This window comes from Canis lupus, chromosome 37, assembly GCF_048164855.1.
Source record: "Canis lupus baileyi chromosome 37, mCanLup2.hap1, whole genome shotgun sequence".
Lineage (NCBI taxonomy): Eukaryota > Metazoa > Chordata > Mammalia > Carnivora > Canidae > Canis > Canis lupus.
The window spans coordinates 22,327,987-22,347,004 of record NC_132874.1 but is presented as its reverse complement, the minus strand read 5'-3'; the positions used below and the strand labels follow the sequence as shown (position 1 = coordinate 22,347,004).

The window sequence follows — 19,018 nt, the reverse complement described above, 5'->3', positions numbered from 1 at the left end:
CTCTTTTTTTTCTTTTGTTCATTTGTTTTGTTTCTTAAATTCCACCTATGAGTGAAATCATGCGGTATTTGTCTTTCTCTGACTGATTCATTTCGCTTAGCATTATACTTTCTTGCTCCATCCATATCATTGCAAATGTCATGATTTCATCCTTTTTTTATGACTGAATAGTAGTATATATATATATATATATATATATATATATATATATACACATACCAACCATATCTTCTTTATTTATTCATCAATTGATTGGCACTTGGGCTGTTTCCATAATTTGGCTATTGTAAATAAGGCTGCAATAAACATAGGGGTGCATATTTCTTTTTGAATTAGTGTTTTCATATTCTTTGGAGAAATACCCAGTAGTACAATTACTGGGTCATATGATAAGTCATTTTTTTTTTTAGATTTTATTTATTTATTCATGAGACAGAGAGAGAGAGGCAGAGACATAGGCAGAGGGAGAAGTGGGATCCTCTCAGGGAGCCCAATGTGGGACTCGATCCCCAGACCCAGGATCACAATCTGAGCCTAAGGCAGACACTCAACCGCTGAGCCACCCAGGCATCCCGATTTTTAACTTCTTGAGGAACTTCCGTACTGTTTCCCAAAGTGGCTGTACCAGCTTGCATTCCAACCAATAGTGTACTAGGTAAGGTTCCTTTTTCTCCACATCCCCTTCAACACTTGTTGTTCCTTATGTTTTTTATTTTAGCCATTCTGACAGATGTGAGGTAATAGCTTATTTTGGTTTTCATTTACATTTCTCTGATAATGAGTGATGTTGAACATCTTGTCATAGGTCTGTTGTCCATCTGGATGTCTTCATTGGAGAAATGTCTGTTCATGTCTTCTGCCCAATTTTAAATTGGGTTGTTTGGGGTTTTTGATATTGAGTTGTATACAGTTTTTATATATTCTGGATACTAACTCTTTATTGAATATGTTATTTGTGAATATCTTCTCCCATTCAGTAGGCTCTGCTGTACATAATTTTTTTTATTTTGATTTACCTACTCTCAAGTGATTCCAAAAAATAGAAGAGGAAAGAAAACTTCCAAATTCATTCTATGAGGCCAGCATTACCCTGATACCAAGACCAGATGAAGGCACTATGAGAAAAAAGAACAACAAGCCAACATCTCTGATGAACATAGATGCAAAACTCCTCAACAAAATGTTAGCAAACAATTCAACAATACATTTAAAAAAATCATTCACCACAATCATGTGGGATTTATTCCTGGGATGCAAGTGTGGTTCAATATTCACAAATCAATAAATGTGATACATCATATCAATAAAGAAAGAATAAGAATCATGTAATCAACAGACTCAGAAAAAGCATTTGACAAAGTACAGCATCTGTTTGTAATAAATACCCTCAACAGATTAGATTTAGAGGGAACATACTTCAACATAATAAAGGCCATATATGAAAAACCCACAGCTAACATCATATTTAATGGCAAAAAAACTGAGAGCTTTTCTCCTAAGGTCGGGAACAAGACAAGGATGTCCACTCTCACTCTTTTATTCAACGTAGAATTAGAAGTCCTAGCCACAGCAATAAGACAAGAAAAAGAAACAAAAGTCATCCAAATTGATAAGTAGTAAAATTTTCACTATTTGCAGATGACATGGTACTATATATAGAAAACCCCAGACTCCACCAAAAAACTACTAGAGGTGATATGAATTCAAGGTGATAGGATACAAAAATCAATGTACAAAAATCTGTTGTGTCTCTATACACTAATAATGAAGCAGCAGAGAGAGAAAGTAAGAAAACAATCCCATTTACAATTGCACCAAAGAAAAAAATATCTACAAATAAACTTAACCAAGGAGGTAAAAGACCTATTCTCTGAAAACTATAAAATGCTGATGAAAGAAATTGAAGACAACACATACAAATGGAAAGATATTCTATGCTCATGGATTAGAAAAATCAATATTCTTAAAATGTCCATACTAGCCAATGCAATCTACAGATTTAGTGCAATCCTTATCAAAATACCAAGAGCATTTTTTACAGAACTAGAACAAATAATCCTAAAATTTGTATGGGCCCAAAGAAGACCCTAATTAGCCAAAGCACTCTTGGAAAAGAAAAACAATGGTAGAGGTATCACAATTCCAGACTTCAAGCTATACTAATCAAAACAGTACTGGTTCTGGCACAAAAATAGACACCTAGATCAATGGAACAGAACAGAAAGCCCAGAAATGAACCACAATTATATGCTAAATTAATCTTCAGCAAAAGATGTGAGACTATGCAGTGGGGAAAAAGAAAGTCTCTTCAACAAATGGTATTAGGAAAACTGGTCAACTATATGCAAAACAATGAAACTAGACCACTTTCCTACACCATACACAAAATAAGCTCAAAATGGATTCAGGACCTAAATCTGAGACCTGAGACCATAAAAATCCTAGAAGAGAGCACAGCCAGTAATTTCTCTCACTTCAGCCATAACATTTTTCTAGAATGTTTTCTGAGGCAAAAGAAACAAAAGCAAAAATGAACCGTTGGAACTACATTAGAAAACATTGTGTATATTTTCAATTCACTGGTTTTTTAGTGAGAGTAAGCTTTTTTTTCATGTCTAGTGGTCCTTTGTGTTTTGCGAATTGTGTGTTAATATCCTTGCCCATTTTTTTTGTATTACAGTGCTAACTTCTCTTATACTTTTCTTTGTTTAATCATTATTTTTATTAGAGTAATAAATATATCTATTTTTTGAAATCAAATCATATTCTAGGCTTTGTAGGAGGGAAAAAAAAAAGCAGTCCCAACTTAATTTCTGTTTCTTAGAGGCAATTCTTTTAACTCTTTTTGCTGTTTCTTCTGATATTTATCTCCATATTTCTAAATAATATTCTTTAGTCCCTACTTATACTTTATTTTAAATATTATATTGTGACTTCTGGTTGAGCCTAAGAATTTAGTACTCTTATGAAACACTTGCCCACCTTATCCATATACATGAATCCTTTTCCCAGTAGAGTTGATTAAATTGAAGCTTAATAGTTATATTGTTATGACTATATACATACTGTTTGCTAGTGACCTTTCTAGTATAGTCCAAATAACTTCCTCAGCTTATAATGGGATTACATCCCAATAAACCCATCATAAGGTGAAAATATTGTAAGTCAAAAATGCATTTAATACACCAAACTTAATGAACATTAATAAACCCCTTTCTATGTGGCCAAAGTCATTCAGTAAGCTATTGATTTCACCTATAGCTTTCTATCCTCCTGCCCAAACTGACCTATCTGCCCTGCCCTGCAGGCCTATTGCACAATCACCATACTAGGAATTTACTCTCCTTATTATCCTCTAAATTCTCTTCACCTCTCTCATATATTGGCACCCGTCTTTCCCAGACTCCATTTCAGTTTCTTGGGTTTTCACCCTCATTTCCTATTTTTAATGTTATATATCCTTCAGTAGCAACCTGAGAAAAGGAAACAAGGGAAAAAATGTGGAAATTTTGCATGTCTAAAAATGTATTTATCTTCACTATTGATTAGATACGAATTCTGACCTGGAAATCAATTTCCTTCAGCCTTCCCTTCAGAAGGCTTTATTCCATTTTCTTCTAGCTTACAATGTTGCTGTTGATGTGTTCAATGCCATACTGATGTATTATTTGTAGGCAGTCTGGTTTTTTTCTCTTAGGAAGCTTTTAGGATTTTGTATCAGTTGGGGTACCATCAAGAAAAATAAGTCATTTTATGTATTCTTTATATAACAAATTTAACATAGAATTAGGAATTTTCATGACTGTTGGAAGAGCTGAAGGAGCAGAGAACATGGGAGCCATCACCAAAAATCAGAGGAACTCATGCTAAAGATCTCAGCTCAAGCATAAGGCAGGTGGTTCTCAAAAACTTATTGAAGTTCTTAAAAATCTCTGAACTTCCACCAATCATCTCAGAGTTCAGTAATGAAGAGGGTTCTCAAAAGTTTGCCAGGAAGCCACTATGAATCTCTTCTCTACTCACACATTTGGCAGGTTTCTCTCACCAGCATACTCTACCCAAAAACTATGTAGGAAAAGGGATTCTGGAAAATGTAGTTTAGCCTCAAAGATGAATGATAGTAGTGCTGAGTTAACAACAGACTGTGGATGCAGTGTACAACAGCTCAGCATCTGAAGACCCTCATTTGCAACATTTAACTTCCAAATGAAGATATTAGCAATATTGTACTTCCCCATTATATGATTTAACTCTTTCCATACAACCAAACCCAGAAGAAGAAACCCAAAGTTCCACTTTTCCATCTTTGAGTAATTGTTTCTTTATTCTCTGATTCACAGTCCACTTTTGCTATCCTATAAACTAAAACTGAAATATAGAAAAAAGCATGATTTACACATTAATACTCTTAGGTGGCATGGGAATGGGAGAGGAGAAAGAGAAAAATATCAGTACATACACAAATGTCCAAACATAAGAACAAGACAGGAAATATATTTAACTACCAGGTGTTTATTTCTGTAAATGGCCATATGGCCATAAGTGGTATTTATAATTCCCTCCTCTTGCCATACATTCCCTTTTCCCCTTTTCCCCAGCTAGTACCCAAACCAGTTACTTTTTTTCTTTTTTTTTTTTTTTTAGTCTATTAAGGTGGCCTAAATCGTATTCTTGAACTTTCTGTGCCATAAAGGGCCTGCCTGTTTTGGTTGCTATCATTTCCTACTACTTCTATTACAGAACATGAGAGTACTAAGAGATTACCATGAGAATCTCCTGGACCTCAGGTATTACCATTGTGTAGGAGCAAACCAATTACTGTTGATAATCAAGATCAATTGTCACAACCAGTACAGTAACCTCTTTTTTTCTGGCCAAATGGCAGTCTCAGCTTCCTATTTAATGAAACTATTGATTTTCCCCTGGTAGAAGCATTCCTTGCCCTGGGAACCAAGATCTCTAAGACTAGCAGAGCTCAATAGTGTGAAGATAGCCAAAACTCTGTTAGTATATCATTAGGTGTAACAGTTTTAAAAGTGCTTGTTTATACCCTTTGATTTCTGAAACTGCGTATCTACTGGGGGGAAAACTACATTACAAATTAATCACTGGTTCAGAGCATGCCCTGCATCTCAGGTTTTATGCCAGCTCCACAAAGTGGTTTCACTCAGCTGACACAATAACTGAATTTTTGAAGTCCATTCTATGAGGCCAAGCTGCAGGATGATAGGAAACATGGTAGACAGTGAATTCCAAATAATAGCATTAACAACACCATGCTTTCATGAGACATTGCTGCACTTTGTTTGCTTTTAAATGAGTTCCTTGTCAGAAGTACCATTAAGAAGAGTATCATGATCATAAATAACATACTCTGTAAGTCCAGGGATGATCATTACAGCAGAAGCATATGGGCAGTGAGGCAAAATGTATATCCATGAGAAAAAAATCATCGTTCTTAAAAGGACAGAAAATCCAATGTACTACCACCAGGTAACTGGTCGGTTCCCCCAAATACTAGTGCCGCATATGGACTCAATGTTGGTCTTTGCTATTGGCAAATTGGGCACCCCACAGGGGCCATAGTCCTGTTATTTCATGAAGGTCACATAAACGGAATCATACAACATGTATCCTTTTAAAATTGGCTTTTCTTCATTCAACATAATTTCATCCAAGCTGTTGTATGTATTAACAGGTCATTCCTTCTTATTGTTGAGTACTATTCCCATGGCGTAGATGTATGACAATTTCTCCAACCATCCATCCATTGAAGGATATTTAGGTATTTTCCAGTTTGGAGCTATTACAAACAAAGCTGCTATGAAAATTTATATATCTATTTATTTACCTTTGTTTCTGCTATATTATTAATTTCCCACAGTTTTTTTCCTGTTCTTTGATTGTTTCTTTTTATAGCACCTTCTTTTTGCTTTCTGGGTAAAAGACATTCTTTTATATTAGCAGGTACTAATTATAATTTAAAACAAATATTTTCTTCTATTCTTTGCTCTGCTTCTGTTCCCTAGGAGTTCCTCTGTTTCTTTGATTGTGTAAGACTGTTTCTCCTGTGAACATTTTCCTCATTTTAGATGATCAATGTTGGTTAAACATTTATATTTATTTATTTTTTAGACATTTATATTTAAAAGCGATGTACTAAAAAATGTATTGTAAGGGCTTCTTGACTAATTAACTAGGTCCATAAAGATGTTGAAGATTCCTATAAGACAGCCGGTGTCCATGCCATGGCCAGGTTCTTCAAGATGCACTGTGTTGTGCTATATGTTGGCAAATCGAACTTTAATAAAAAAAAAAAAACTATACAAAAAAAAAGGGATGCACTGTTAGTTTTACATCAAGCAAGCATCATTTTCAGATGAATTTGAGGAAGTACAATTTTTCTTTTTGTTGAGTCTTTGGGATTTTCGGTACATAAGATCATATCATCTGCAAATAGTGACAATTTCACTTCCTACTTTCTGATATGAATGTCTTTTATTTCTTTGTCTTGCTGATTGCTCTAGCTAGAATATCCAGTACTATAATGAATAAGAGAAGTGGGCATCCTTCATGACATCCTTGTGGGATCTTTGTGTTGTTCTTGATCTCAGAGGAAAAAGCTTTATTTTTTACTGTTTAGTATAAGGTTAGCTGTGGGTTCCTTACGTTTAGGTATATTCCTTCTATTAAAAACCAATCTGTTGAGGATTTTTATCCTCAATATAAACGATGTTATATTTTGTAAAATGTTATTTCTGCATTTATTGAGATGATCATATGATTTTTATCTTTCGTTCTACTAATGAGGTATATAACATTTATTGCCTTGTGTATGTTGAACCATCCCTTGCATCCCAGATAAATCCCACTTGATCATGGGATATAATCCATTTCAAGTGTTCTTGAATTTAGTTTGCTAATATTTTGTTGAAAATATTTGCATCTATATTTTTCAGGAATACTGGTCTATGGTTTTCTCTATTTTTTGGTAAGGTCATTATGTGACTTTAATAACAGGGTAATGCTAGCCTTGTAGAGAGTGATATGGAAGTGGCTCCTCTTCTATTTTTTAAAAGAGTTTGAGAAGGATGATATTAATTCTTTAAATATTTGGTAGCATTAGTCAGTGAAGCCATCTGGTCCTGAAGTTTTCTACATTGGGAAGTTTTTTATTACTAATTCAACTTTACTCTATTAAAATCTCTTTACTTATTAGAGGTCTGTTCAGATTTTTTATTTCTTTCATATTCAGTCCTAGTAGGTCATATGTCTAGTAATTTACTGATTTTTTTTCTAGATTATATATTTTGTTGGCATATAATTGTTCATAGTAATCTCTTACAATTCTATATATTTCTTAGTATGTTGTAATTCTCTTTGATTTATGATTTCACTTAAGCTCTCTTTTTGTGTAATTAGCCTAGTTAAAGGTTTGTCAATTTTGTTTATCTTTTTATTTTTTCATTTTTTAAAATATTTTATTTATTTTTTCGTGAGAGACACAGAGACAGAGAGAGAGGCAGAGAGAGAGGCAGAGGGAGAAGCAGGCTCCGTGCAGGGAGCCCGACATGGAACTCAATCCCGGGTCTCCAGGATCATGCCCTGGGCTGAAGGTGGTGGCACTAAACTGCTGAGCCACCCGAGCTGCCCGTTTATCTTTTTTAAAGTATCATCTTTTAGTTTTGTTGATATTTCCTACTCTTTTTCTAGTGTTCCTTTCATTTATTTCAGCTCTGATCCTTATTATTGCTTTTCTTCTCCTAACATTGAGTTGAATTTGCTCTTCTTTTTCTAGTTCCTTGAGCTGTAAAGTTAGGTTTTTTGATGAGATCTTTCTTATTTCCTAATAAATGCATTTATTGCTATAAACATCCATCAAAGGATTGCTTTTGCAGCATCCCAGAGGTTTTGATATGTTGTGTTTTCATTTTTACTTATTTTGAAATTTTTTATTTCCCTTTTGATTCCTTCTTTGGCCCATTGGTTGTTCAGAAGTGTGTTGTTTAGTTTCCACATATTTGTAGATTTACCAGGTGTCTTTTTATTAAGTCTAGTTTAAGAACATTTTGATCAGAAGATACTTAGCATTATTTCAATCTTAAATTTGCTGAGTTATTTTGTGTCCTATTATATGATTTACCTTGGGAAATGTACCATGTGTACTTGAGAAGAATGTGTATTCTTCTGCTGTTGAATGAAATATTCTACATATGTCCATTAGGTCCATTTGGTCATAAGTATGGTTATGCCAATGTTGCCTTCTTGATTATTTGTCTGGATGATATATCCATTGCTGCCAGTGGAATACTGAAGTCCCCCACTATTATTGTATTGCTATCCATTTCTCCCTTCAGATCTGTTAGTATTTGCTTAATATACTTAGGTGCTCCGATGGGTGTGTTTATATGTATGATTGTTATATCTTCTTGATGAATTGATACTTTTGTCATATTATGTTGTGATTTTTCCTTGTATCTCCTGACTTAAAGCCTAGTTTTTCTTTTCTTTTTTTTTTAAGATTTTATTTATTTATTCGTGAAAGACACACACAAACACACACACACACACACAGAGAGAGAGAGAGAGAGAGAGAGAGAAAGGCAGACAGAGGCAGAGGCAGTGGCAGAGGGAGAGGCAGGCTCCATGCAGGGAGCCCAATGTGGGGACTGATCCTGGGACTCTAAAGGCAGATGCTCAACTGCTGAGCAATCCAGGCATCCCAAGCCTAGTTTTTCTTTTTCTTTTTTTCTTTTTTAATTTTTTTTTATTTTTTACTGGTGTTCAATTTGCCAACATATAGAATAACACCCAGTGCTCATCCCATCAAGTGCCCACCTCAGTGCCCGTCACCCAGTCACCCCCACCCCTCACCCACCTCCCTTTCTACCACCCCTTGTTCGTTTCCCAGAGTTAGGACTTTCTCATGTTCTGTCTCCCTTTCTGATATTTCCCACTCATTTTTTTCTCCTTTCCCCTTTATTCCTTTTCACTATTTTTATATTCCCCAAGTGAATGAGATCATGTAATGTTTGTCCTCTCCGACTGACTTATTTCACTCAGCATAATACCCTCCAGTTCCATCCACGTTGAAGCAAATGGTGGGTATTTGTCGTTTCTAATGGCTGAGGAATATTCCATTGTATACATAGACCACAGCTTCTTTATCCATTCATCTTTCAATGGACACTGAGGCTCCTTCCACAGTGTGGCTATTGTGGACATTGCTGCTATAAACATCGGGGTGCAGGTGTCCCGGCGTTTCACTGCATCTGTATCTTTGGGGTAAATCCCCAGCAGTGCAATTGCTGGGTCATAGGGCAGATCTATTTTTAACTCTTTGAGGAACCTCCACACAGTTTTCCAGAGTGGCTGCACCAGTTCACATTCCCACCAACAGAAGTGGACCCTCAACTTTATGGTCAACTGATATTTGACAAAGGAGGAAAGACTATCCACTGGAAAAAAAGACAGTCTCTTCAATAAATGGTGCTGGGAAAATTGGACATCCACATGCAGAAGAATGAAACTAGACCATTCTCTTACACCAGACACAAAGATAAACTCAAAATGGATGAAAGATCTAAATATGAGGAAAGATTCCACCAAAATTCTAGAGGAGAACACAGGCAACACCCTTTTTGAACTTGGCCACAGTAACTTCTTGCAAGATACATCCATGAAGGCAAGAGAAACAAAAGCAAAAATGAACTATTGGGACTTCATCAAGATAAGAAGCTTTTGCACAGCAAAAGAAACAGTCCACAAAACTACAAGACAACCTACAGAATGGGAGAAGATGTTTGCAAATGACGTATCAGATAAAGGACTAGTATCCAAGATCTATAAAGAACTTATTAAACTCAACAGCAAAGAAACAAACAATCCAAGCTTAGTTTTTCTAACATAAGTAGCTTGCCCTGTTGTCTTTGGGCTTCCACTTGAATGGAATGTCTTTTTTCTATACCTTCACTTTAGGCTTAAGTGTGTTCTTAAACCTGAATTTAGTCTTTGGTAGGCAGTATATTGTTGGTCTTATTTTGTTTTAATCACGCACTCTGTACCTTCTGTTGGTATATTCATATAATTCATAGAGTAATTATTGATATGTAAGAATTTACTGGTGCCATGTTATTTATTGCTTTTTGGTAGTTTTGTATTTTTATTGTTCCATTTCTCTTTCTGCCCACCTTTGTGAACTGATAGTTTTCTGTGGCGATATACTTTCATTCTCCTCTCTTTACCTTTTGTGAGTTTATATGGGTTTTTGTTTTGTAGTTATCATGAGGCTTACATAAAACATTTTATAGATAAAACAGTACATTTTAAGCTGATGGTAACTTAATTTTGATTGCATATGGAAGCTCTTCCCTTATATTCCCACTTTTTATATTTTGATGTCATGATTTACCACTTTTTATGTTGTGTATATTTTAAATATGTGTACAATACAAATTATTGTAGCCATAGTAATTTTTAATTTAATGCTTTTTCCCTTAACCATTATAGTTTAATGGCTAACACAGCATCATATTACAGAATTAGGGTTTTAAAAATCTGTAAATTTCCTTTTACCAATGTGTTCTATACTTTTGTGATACCATATACATAAAATGTGATGGCGGAGGAGTAAAAATTCATTGCTTTTAGAATGGGTTCAAAGTTAAATGACCACCAACCTAATATAGGCTGCAATGTTCATAGGATATTATATATAAACCTAATGGTAACCACAAATTAAAAATCTATAATAGGTATACAAAAAAATAAAGAGAAAGACACCCAAGAATATCACTAAAGAAGGCCATCAAACCACAAGAGAGGCGATCAAGAGAAAAAAGGAACAGAGAACTACAAAAATAACCATTAAATGTAATAAAATGGCAGTAAGTACATACCTATCAATAATTACTTTGAAGGTAAATGGATTAACCACTCCAATCAAAAGACACAGGGTGATGGAAGGATTAAAAAGCAAAACTATCAATATGTTTCCTACAAGAGACTCACATACCTAAAGACACATGCAAATTGGAAGCGAAGGGATGGGAAACATTTATCACGCAAATGGAAGTGAAAAAAGTGCTGGGGTAAAAATATCTACATCAGAAAAAAATGGACTTTAAAACCAAGAATGTAACAGGAGACAAAGAAAGACACTACACAGTCATAAAGGAAACAATTAGGTAAGAAAATATAACAATTGTAAATATTTATGCATCCAACATGGAAGCACCCAAGTACATAAAACCACTGTTAACAAACATAAAAGAAGAAATTAATAGTAATACAATAATAGTGACAGACTTTAATACCCCACTTATATCAATAATTAGATCATCCAGACAGAAAATCAACAAGAAAAGAATGGCTTTGCATACACACTGGACCAAATGAATCTAACAAATATATTCAGGATATTCTATCCAAAAATAGTAAAATACACAGTTTTTTCAAGTGCACATGGAGCATTCCCCAGAATAGATCACATTAGGCCACAAAACAAGTTTCAATAAATTAAAAAAGATTGGAATCATGACATGTATCTTTTTCAACCACAATGCTATGAAACTACAAATCAACCACAAGAAAAAAATCTGGAAAGAACAAAATACATAGAGGTTGAATAACAAGCTACTAAACAATGAATTGGTCAACCAAGAAATCAAAGAGGAAAAAAATATTTAGAGACAAATGAAAATTCAGATTATAAAAATTATACCTCAAGAGGTGAGAAATTTTCAAATAAACAACTCAACCTTACACATAAAGAAGCTAGAAAAAGAAAAAAAAAAAAAAAAGAACCAAACCCAAAACCAGCAGAAGAGAGAAAATAATAAAGATTAGAGTGGAAATAAATGCATACTAAAAAACAATAAAACAGATCTATGAAACCAGGATCTGGTTCTTTGAGAGGATGAACCAAATTGACAAATCATTAGGCAGACTCATTACCAAGAGAGAGAGAACTCAAATAAATAAAAATCAGAAATGAAAGAGAAGTAACAACCACCACCATAGAAATGCAATGGATTATAAGAGATTATTATGAAAAACTATATGCCAACAAATTGGGAAACCTAGAATAAATAGATAAATTCCAAGAACCATATAACCTTCTAAACCTGAAACATGAAGAAACAGAGAATTTGAACACACCAATAAGCAAAGAAATTGAATCAGGAATCAAAAAACTCCAAACAAACAAAAGTCCAGGACCAGATGGCTTCACAGGTGATTTCTACTAAACATTTAAAGAAGAGTTAATATCTATTATTCTCAAAATATTTTTAAAAATAGAACCAAAAAAAAAAAATAGAATGGGGGGGCAGCCTGGGTGGCTCAGCGGTTTAGCGATGCCTTCAGCCCAGAGTATGATCTTGGAGACCCAGGATAAAGTCCCGCGTCAGGTTTCCTGCATGGAGCCTGCTTCTCCCTCTGCCTGTGTCTCTGCCTCTCTCTATCTCTCTCTGTGTGTATCTCATGAATAAATAAATAAAATCTTTAAAAAAAAAATAGAATGGGAAGGAAAACTTCCAAATTCATTCTATGACACCAGCATTACCCTGATACTAAAACCAGATAAAGACTCCACTAAAGGGATCCCTGGGTGGTGCAGCGGTTTGGCGCCTGCCTTGGCCCAGGGCCCGATCCTGGAGACCCGGGATCGAATCCCACGTCAGGCTCCCGGTGCATGGAGCCTGCTTCTCCCTCTGCCTATGTCTCTGCCTCTCTCTCTCTCTCTGTGTGATTATTATAAATAAATAAAAATTTAAAAAAAAAAGATTCCACTAAAAAAGAAAAGTACAGGCCGATATCCCTAATGAACATAGATACAAAAATCCTTAACAAAATACTAGCAAAATGGATTCAAAAATACATTAAAGAAACTCATTCACCACAATCAAATGGGATTTATTACTGGGTTACAAGGGTGGTTCAATATTTGCAAATCAATCAACATGATACATCACATCAATAAGAGAAAGGATAAGAATCATATGATCATTTCAATAGACGCATAAAAAGCATTTGACAAAGCACAATGATAAAAAAAATAGTAGGTTTAGAAGAAACATACCTCAATATAATAAAGGCCATATATGAAAAACCCACAGCTAATATCATCCTAAATGAGGAAAAACTCAGCTCTTTTCCCTACAGTCAGGAATAAGACAAGGATGTCTACCCTCACCACTTTCATTCAACATAGCATTAGAAGGCCTAGTCACAACAATGAAACGAGAAAAAGGAATAAAAGGCATCTAAATTAGTAATGAAGAAATAAGACTTTCACATGTTTCACATTACACTATATATAGAAAACCCCAAAGACTCCACCAAAAAACTTTAGAGCTGTTAAACTAATTCAGTAAAGTCATAAGATACAAAATCAATAAAGAGAAATCTGTTGCATTTCTATATACCCTTAATGAAGCTGAAGAGAGATGAATTAAGGAAACAATTTCACTTACAATTGCATCAAAAACCATGAGATACCTAGGAATAAACCTAACCAAAGAGGTGAAATCCTTGTACTCTGAACACTGTTAAACATTGATGAAAGGAATTGAAGATGTCATAAAGAAATGGAAAAACAGGGGATCCCTGCGTGGCTCAGTGGTTTAGCGCCTGCCTTTGGCCCAGGGTGCGATCTTGGAGTCCCAGGATCGAGTCCCGCGTCAGGCTTCCGGCATGGAGCCTGCTTCTCCCTCTGCCTGTGTCTCTGCCTCTCTCTCTCTCTCTCTCCATGTCTATCATGAATAAATAAATAAATAAATCTTTTAAAAAAAAGAAATGGAAAAACATTCCATATTCATGGATTGGAAGAACAAATATTGTTAACATGTCTATACTACCCAACACAATCTATACATTTAATGCAATCCCTATCAAAATACCAGTGGCATTGTTTGCAGAGCTAGAACAAACAATTCTAAAATATCTGTGGAACCACAGAAGACCCCAAGTACCCAAAGCAATCCTGAAAAAAGAAAAGCAAAGCTGGAAGCATCACAATTTTGGACTTCAAGTTATAATACAAAATTGTAGTCATTAAAAAAGTACTGGAACAAAAAATAGGCTGATCAATGGGACAGAATTGAAAGCCCAGAAATGCACCCACAACTATAGGATCAATTAATCTTTAACAAAGCAGGAAAGAACATCCAACGGGAAAAGTCTCTTCAACAAAGTAGCCATACAGTGTTGGGAAAACTGTATGGCTACATGCAAAGGAATGAAACTAGACCACTTTCTTATGTGATACACGAAAATAAATTCAGAATGGATTAAAGACCAAAAAATGGATCAACACCAAAAAAACAAATAATCCAGTTAAAAAAAGGAGAAGAGGACATGTATAGACATTTTTCCAAAGAAGACATACAGATGGCCAATAGACATATGTAAAGATGCCCTACATCACTGATCATCAGGGGAATGCAAATCAAAACTATGAGATATGACCTCACAGTTGTCAGAATGACTCAAATAAAAAACACAAGAAACAACAGGTATTGATGAGGATGTGGACAAAGAGGAAGCCTTGTGCACTGTTGATGAGAATACAAACTGGTGCAGCCACTCTAGAAAACAACATGGAAGCTCTTCAATATGTTAAAAATAGAACTACCCACTCTCTTCTCCAGCAAGCCAAGATGCTGAAAGGAAAGAAGGCAAAGGGGAAGAAGGTGGCCCTAGCCCCTGCTGTAGTGAAGAAGCAGGAGGCCAAGAAGAAGGTGGTCAATCAATCCCCTGTTTGAGAAAAGGCCCAAAAACTTTGGCATCGGACAGGACATCTAGCCCAAAAGGGACCTCACCCGCTTTGCAAATGGGTGCACTACATCCGGCTGCAGCGGCAGAGGGTCATTCTCTATAAACGTCTCAAAGTACCTCCCGCCGTTAACCAGTTCACCCAGACCTTGTACTGCCAAACAGCTATTCAACTGCTTAAGCTGACCCACAAGTACACACCAGAGACAAAGCAAGAGAAGAAGCAGATGTTGTTGGCCCAGGCCGAGAAGAAAGCTGCTGGCAAAGCAGATGTCCCCACTAAGAGGCCTCCTGTCCTTCGAGCTGGGGCTAACACTGTCATCACCTTGGTGTAAAACAAGAAGGCTCAGCTGGTAGTGCTCACACATGATGTGGATCCCACTGAGCTGGTTGTCTTCCTGCCTCCCCTGTGTCCTAAGGTGGGGGTTCCCTACTGCATTATCAAGGAGAAGGCCAGGCTGGGGCATCTCGTCCACAGGAAGACCTGCAAGACTGTTGCCTTCACACAGGTTAACTCAGAAGACAAGGGAGCTCTGGCTAAGCTGGTAGAAGCCATCAGGACCAATTACAATGACGGATATGATGAGATCCGCTGCCACTGGGGAGGCAGTGTCCTGGGTCTGAAGTTGGTGGCTCACATTGCCAAGCTGGAAAAAGCAAAGGCTAAAGAACTGGCCACCAAGCTGGGCTGAGTGGACACTGTTGAATTTTCTATCCATAAAAGTAATAAAAGTTTCCCTTTCAAAAAAAAAAAAAAATAGAACTACCCTATGAACCAGCAATTGCACTACTGGATATTTATCCAAAAAGTATGACAACACTAATTCAAAGGGATACATACACCTCTATATTTATAAGAGCATTATTTACAGTAGCTAAGATATAGAAATAGCCCAAGTGTCCATCAACTAATGAATGGATAAAGAAGAAATGATATATATACACATACATATGATTTATATATGATATATATATATATATATATACACACACACACACACATCAGGATATCATTCTGCCATAAAAAGAATGAAATCTTGCCATTTTCAATGACATGGGTGGAGCTAGGAAGTATAATGCTAAGTGAAATAAGTCAGTCAGAGAAAGACAAATACCATGATTTCAGTCATGTGTGGAATTTAAGAAACAAAACAAATGAGCAAAGGAGGAGAGAGACAAATCAAGAAACAGACTCTTTATATAGAGAACAAACTTATGGTTACCAGAGGGTAGGTGTGGGGGGGGGGATTGGTTACATAGGTGATGGGGATTAAGGAGTACACTTGTGATAAACACCAGGTGATGCATGGAATTACTGAATCACTATACTGTACACCTGAAACTAATATTATACTGTATGTAATTTTAAACTAAAATTAAAATAAAAACTTGAAAGAAAAACATATAGTGGATACACAAAAGATAAAGAGAATGAATCTAAACATACCACTAAAGTAAATCATCAATTTACTAGGGAAGAGAGCAGAAGAATAAAGGAACAGAGGAAGGAACTACAAAATGTCACAAAACAATTGACAAAGTGGCAGTAAAGACATGCTTGTCAATGATCACTTTAAATGTAAATGGACTAAATTGTCCAATCAAAAGAAGGATGAATGAATTAATAAACAAGACCCATCTATATGCTGATTACAAGAGACTGGCTTCAGACGTAAGGACACACATACTGAAATTCAAGTATTGTAAAAAGATAGTGCATGCAAATGGAAACTCAAAGAAAGCTGGAGTAGATATACTTATATCAGCCAAATGGACTTGAAATGTAAAACTATAATAAGACACAAAGAAGGGCATTACATAACAATAATGGGGTCAATCTAGTAAGAAGATATAACATTTACAAGTATTTATACACCAAACATGGGAGCACCTAAATATATAAAGGAAACAAAAACAGATCTAAATGTAGAAATAGAAAGCAATATAATATTAATAGGAGACATTAATACTTCATTTACATGAATGTTTATCTAGACAGAAAATCAATAGGGGGGAGGGATCTCTGGGTGGCTCAGTGGTTTAGCGCCTGCCTTTGGCCCAGGGCGTGATCCTGGAGTTCCGGGATCGAGTCCCACACCGGGCTCCCTGCATGGAGCCTGCTTCTCTCTCTGCCTGTGTCTCTGCCTCTCTCTCTCTTTCTCTGTGTCTATCATGAATAAATAAATAAAATCATTAAAAAAAAAAAAGAAAATCAATAGGGAAACATAGGCCTTAGATGACATTTTAGGCCACATGGACTCAATATATATATATAGAACATTCCATCTGAAGGCAAAAGAATACATATTTTTCTCAAGTACAAATGTAACATTCATTCTCCATGACAAATCTTATGTTAGGCCACAAAAGAAGGCTTAGTAAATTTAAGGAGATTGAAGTCATATCAAGCTTTTCTGACTACAATGGTATGAATTTAAAAATCAATTACAAGAAAAAAACTGGAAAATTCACAAATATTTGTATGTTAAACAACACGATATTGGACAACCAATGGGTCAAAGAAAAAATAAAAAGTGAAATAAAAATATTTTTTTTATTGAGACAAATGAAAATGAAATGAAAATGGAAATACAATATACCAGAATGTATGAGATGCAGCAAAAGCCATTCTAAGCAGGAAGTCTGTAGTGGTAAACATTTACATTATTTGAGAAAAATCTCAAATAAACAACCTAGCTTTACCCTCAAGGAACTAGGAAAAGAAGAGAAATGTGAGCCCAAAGTTAGTAGAGGGGAGGAAATAACAAAGATCAGATCAGAAATAAATGAGACTAAAAAGATAGTAGAAAAGATCAATGAAACTAACACTGGTTCTTTGAAAACATAAATATAATGACAAATCTTAAGCTAGACTCGTCATGAAAAAGATTACTCAAATGAAAGAGCAAACAGTAACAATTTGTACCATAAAAAACTAAGGATTATAAAAGATTACTGTGAATGAGTATACACCAACAAGTTGAGCAAACCAGAAAAAAGTGTACAAATTCCTAGAAATATACAATCTATGAAAACTGAATTAAGAAGAAAGAGAAATCCTGAACAGGCCTTTTTTTCTTTTTCTTTTTCTTTTTTTTTTTTTTTTTTTTGAGACTGGAGGAAAGGATTTATTTACTTATTTATTTTTTAATTTTTTTATTGGAGTTCAATTTGCCAACATATAGCATATCACCCAGTGCTCATCCCGCCAAGTGCCCCCCTCAATGCCCATCACCCAGTCACCCCAACCCCCTGCCCACCTCCCCTTCCACTACCCCTTGCTCATTTCCCAGAGTTAGGTGTCTCTCATGTTTTGTCACCCTCACTGATATTTTCACTCATTTTCTCTCCTTTCCCTTTATTCCCTTTCACTAATTTTTATATTCCCCAAATGAATGAGACCATGTAATGTTTGTCCTTCTCCGAATGACTTATTTCACTCACCATAATACCCTCCAGTTCCATCCACGTTGAAGCAAATGGTGGTTATTTGTCGTTTCTAATGGCTGAGGAATATTCCATTGTATACATAGACCACAGCTTCCTTATCCATTCATCTGTCGATGGACACCGAGGCTCTTTCCACAGTGTGGCTATTGTGGACGTTGCTGCTATAAACATCGGGGTGCAGGTGTCCCGGCATTTCACTGCATCTGTATCTTTGGGGTAAATCCCCAGCAGTGCAATTGCTGGGTCGTAGGGCAGGTCTATTTTTAACTCTTTGAGGAACCTCCACATGGTTTTCCAGAGTGGCTGCACCAGGTCACATTCCCACCAACAGTGCAAGAGGGTTCCCCTTTCTCCACATCCTCTCCAACATTTGTTGTTTCCTGTCTTGTTCATTTTCCCCATTCTCACTGGTGCGAGGTGGGATCTCATGGTGGTCTTGATGTGTATTTCCCTGATGGCAAGTGATGCGGAGCATTTTCTCATGTGCATGTTGGCCACGTCTATGTCTTCCTCTGTGAAATTTGTTCATGTCTTTTGCCCATTTCATGATTGGATTGTTTGTTTCTTTGCTGTTGAGTTTAATAAGTTCTCTATAGATCTTGGACACTAGCCCTTTATCTGATACGTCATTTGCAAATATCTTCTCCCATCCTGTCCGTTGTCTTGTAGTTTTGTTGACTGTATCCTTTGCTGTGCAAAAGCTTCTTATCTTGATGAAGTCCCAATAGTTCATTTTTGCTTTTGTTTCTTTTGCCTTCGTGGATGTATCTTGCAAGAAGTTACTGTGGCTGAG

At 35.8% G+C, this 19,018-nt stretch overlaps 1 long non-coding RNA gene and 1 pseudogene across 3 annotated transcripts in view; one reads left to right on the top strand and one right to left on the bottom strand.

Moving 5' to 3' along the window:
• LOC140626462 (uncharacterized) overlaps window positions 1-19,018 on the bottom strand; it is a 159,655-nt gene that overhangs the window by 82,954 nt on the left and 57,683 nt on the right. The gene's annotated exons all lie outside the window — the stretch shown is intronic.
• Window positions 14,655-15,467, top strand: LOC140626311 (large ribosomal subunit protein eL8 pseudogene; annotated as a pseudogene).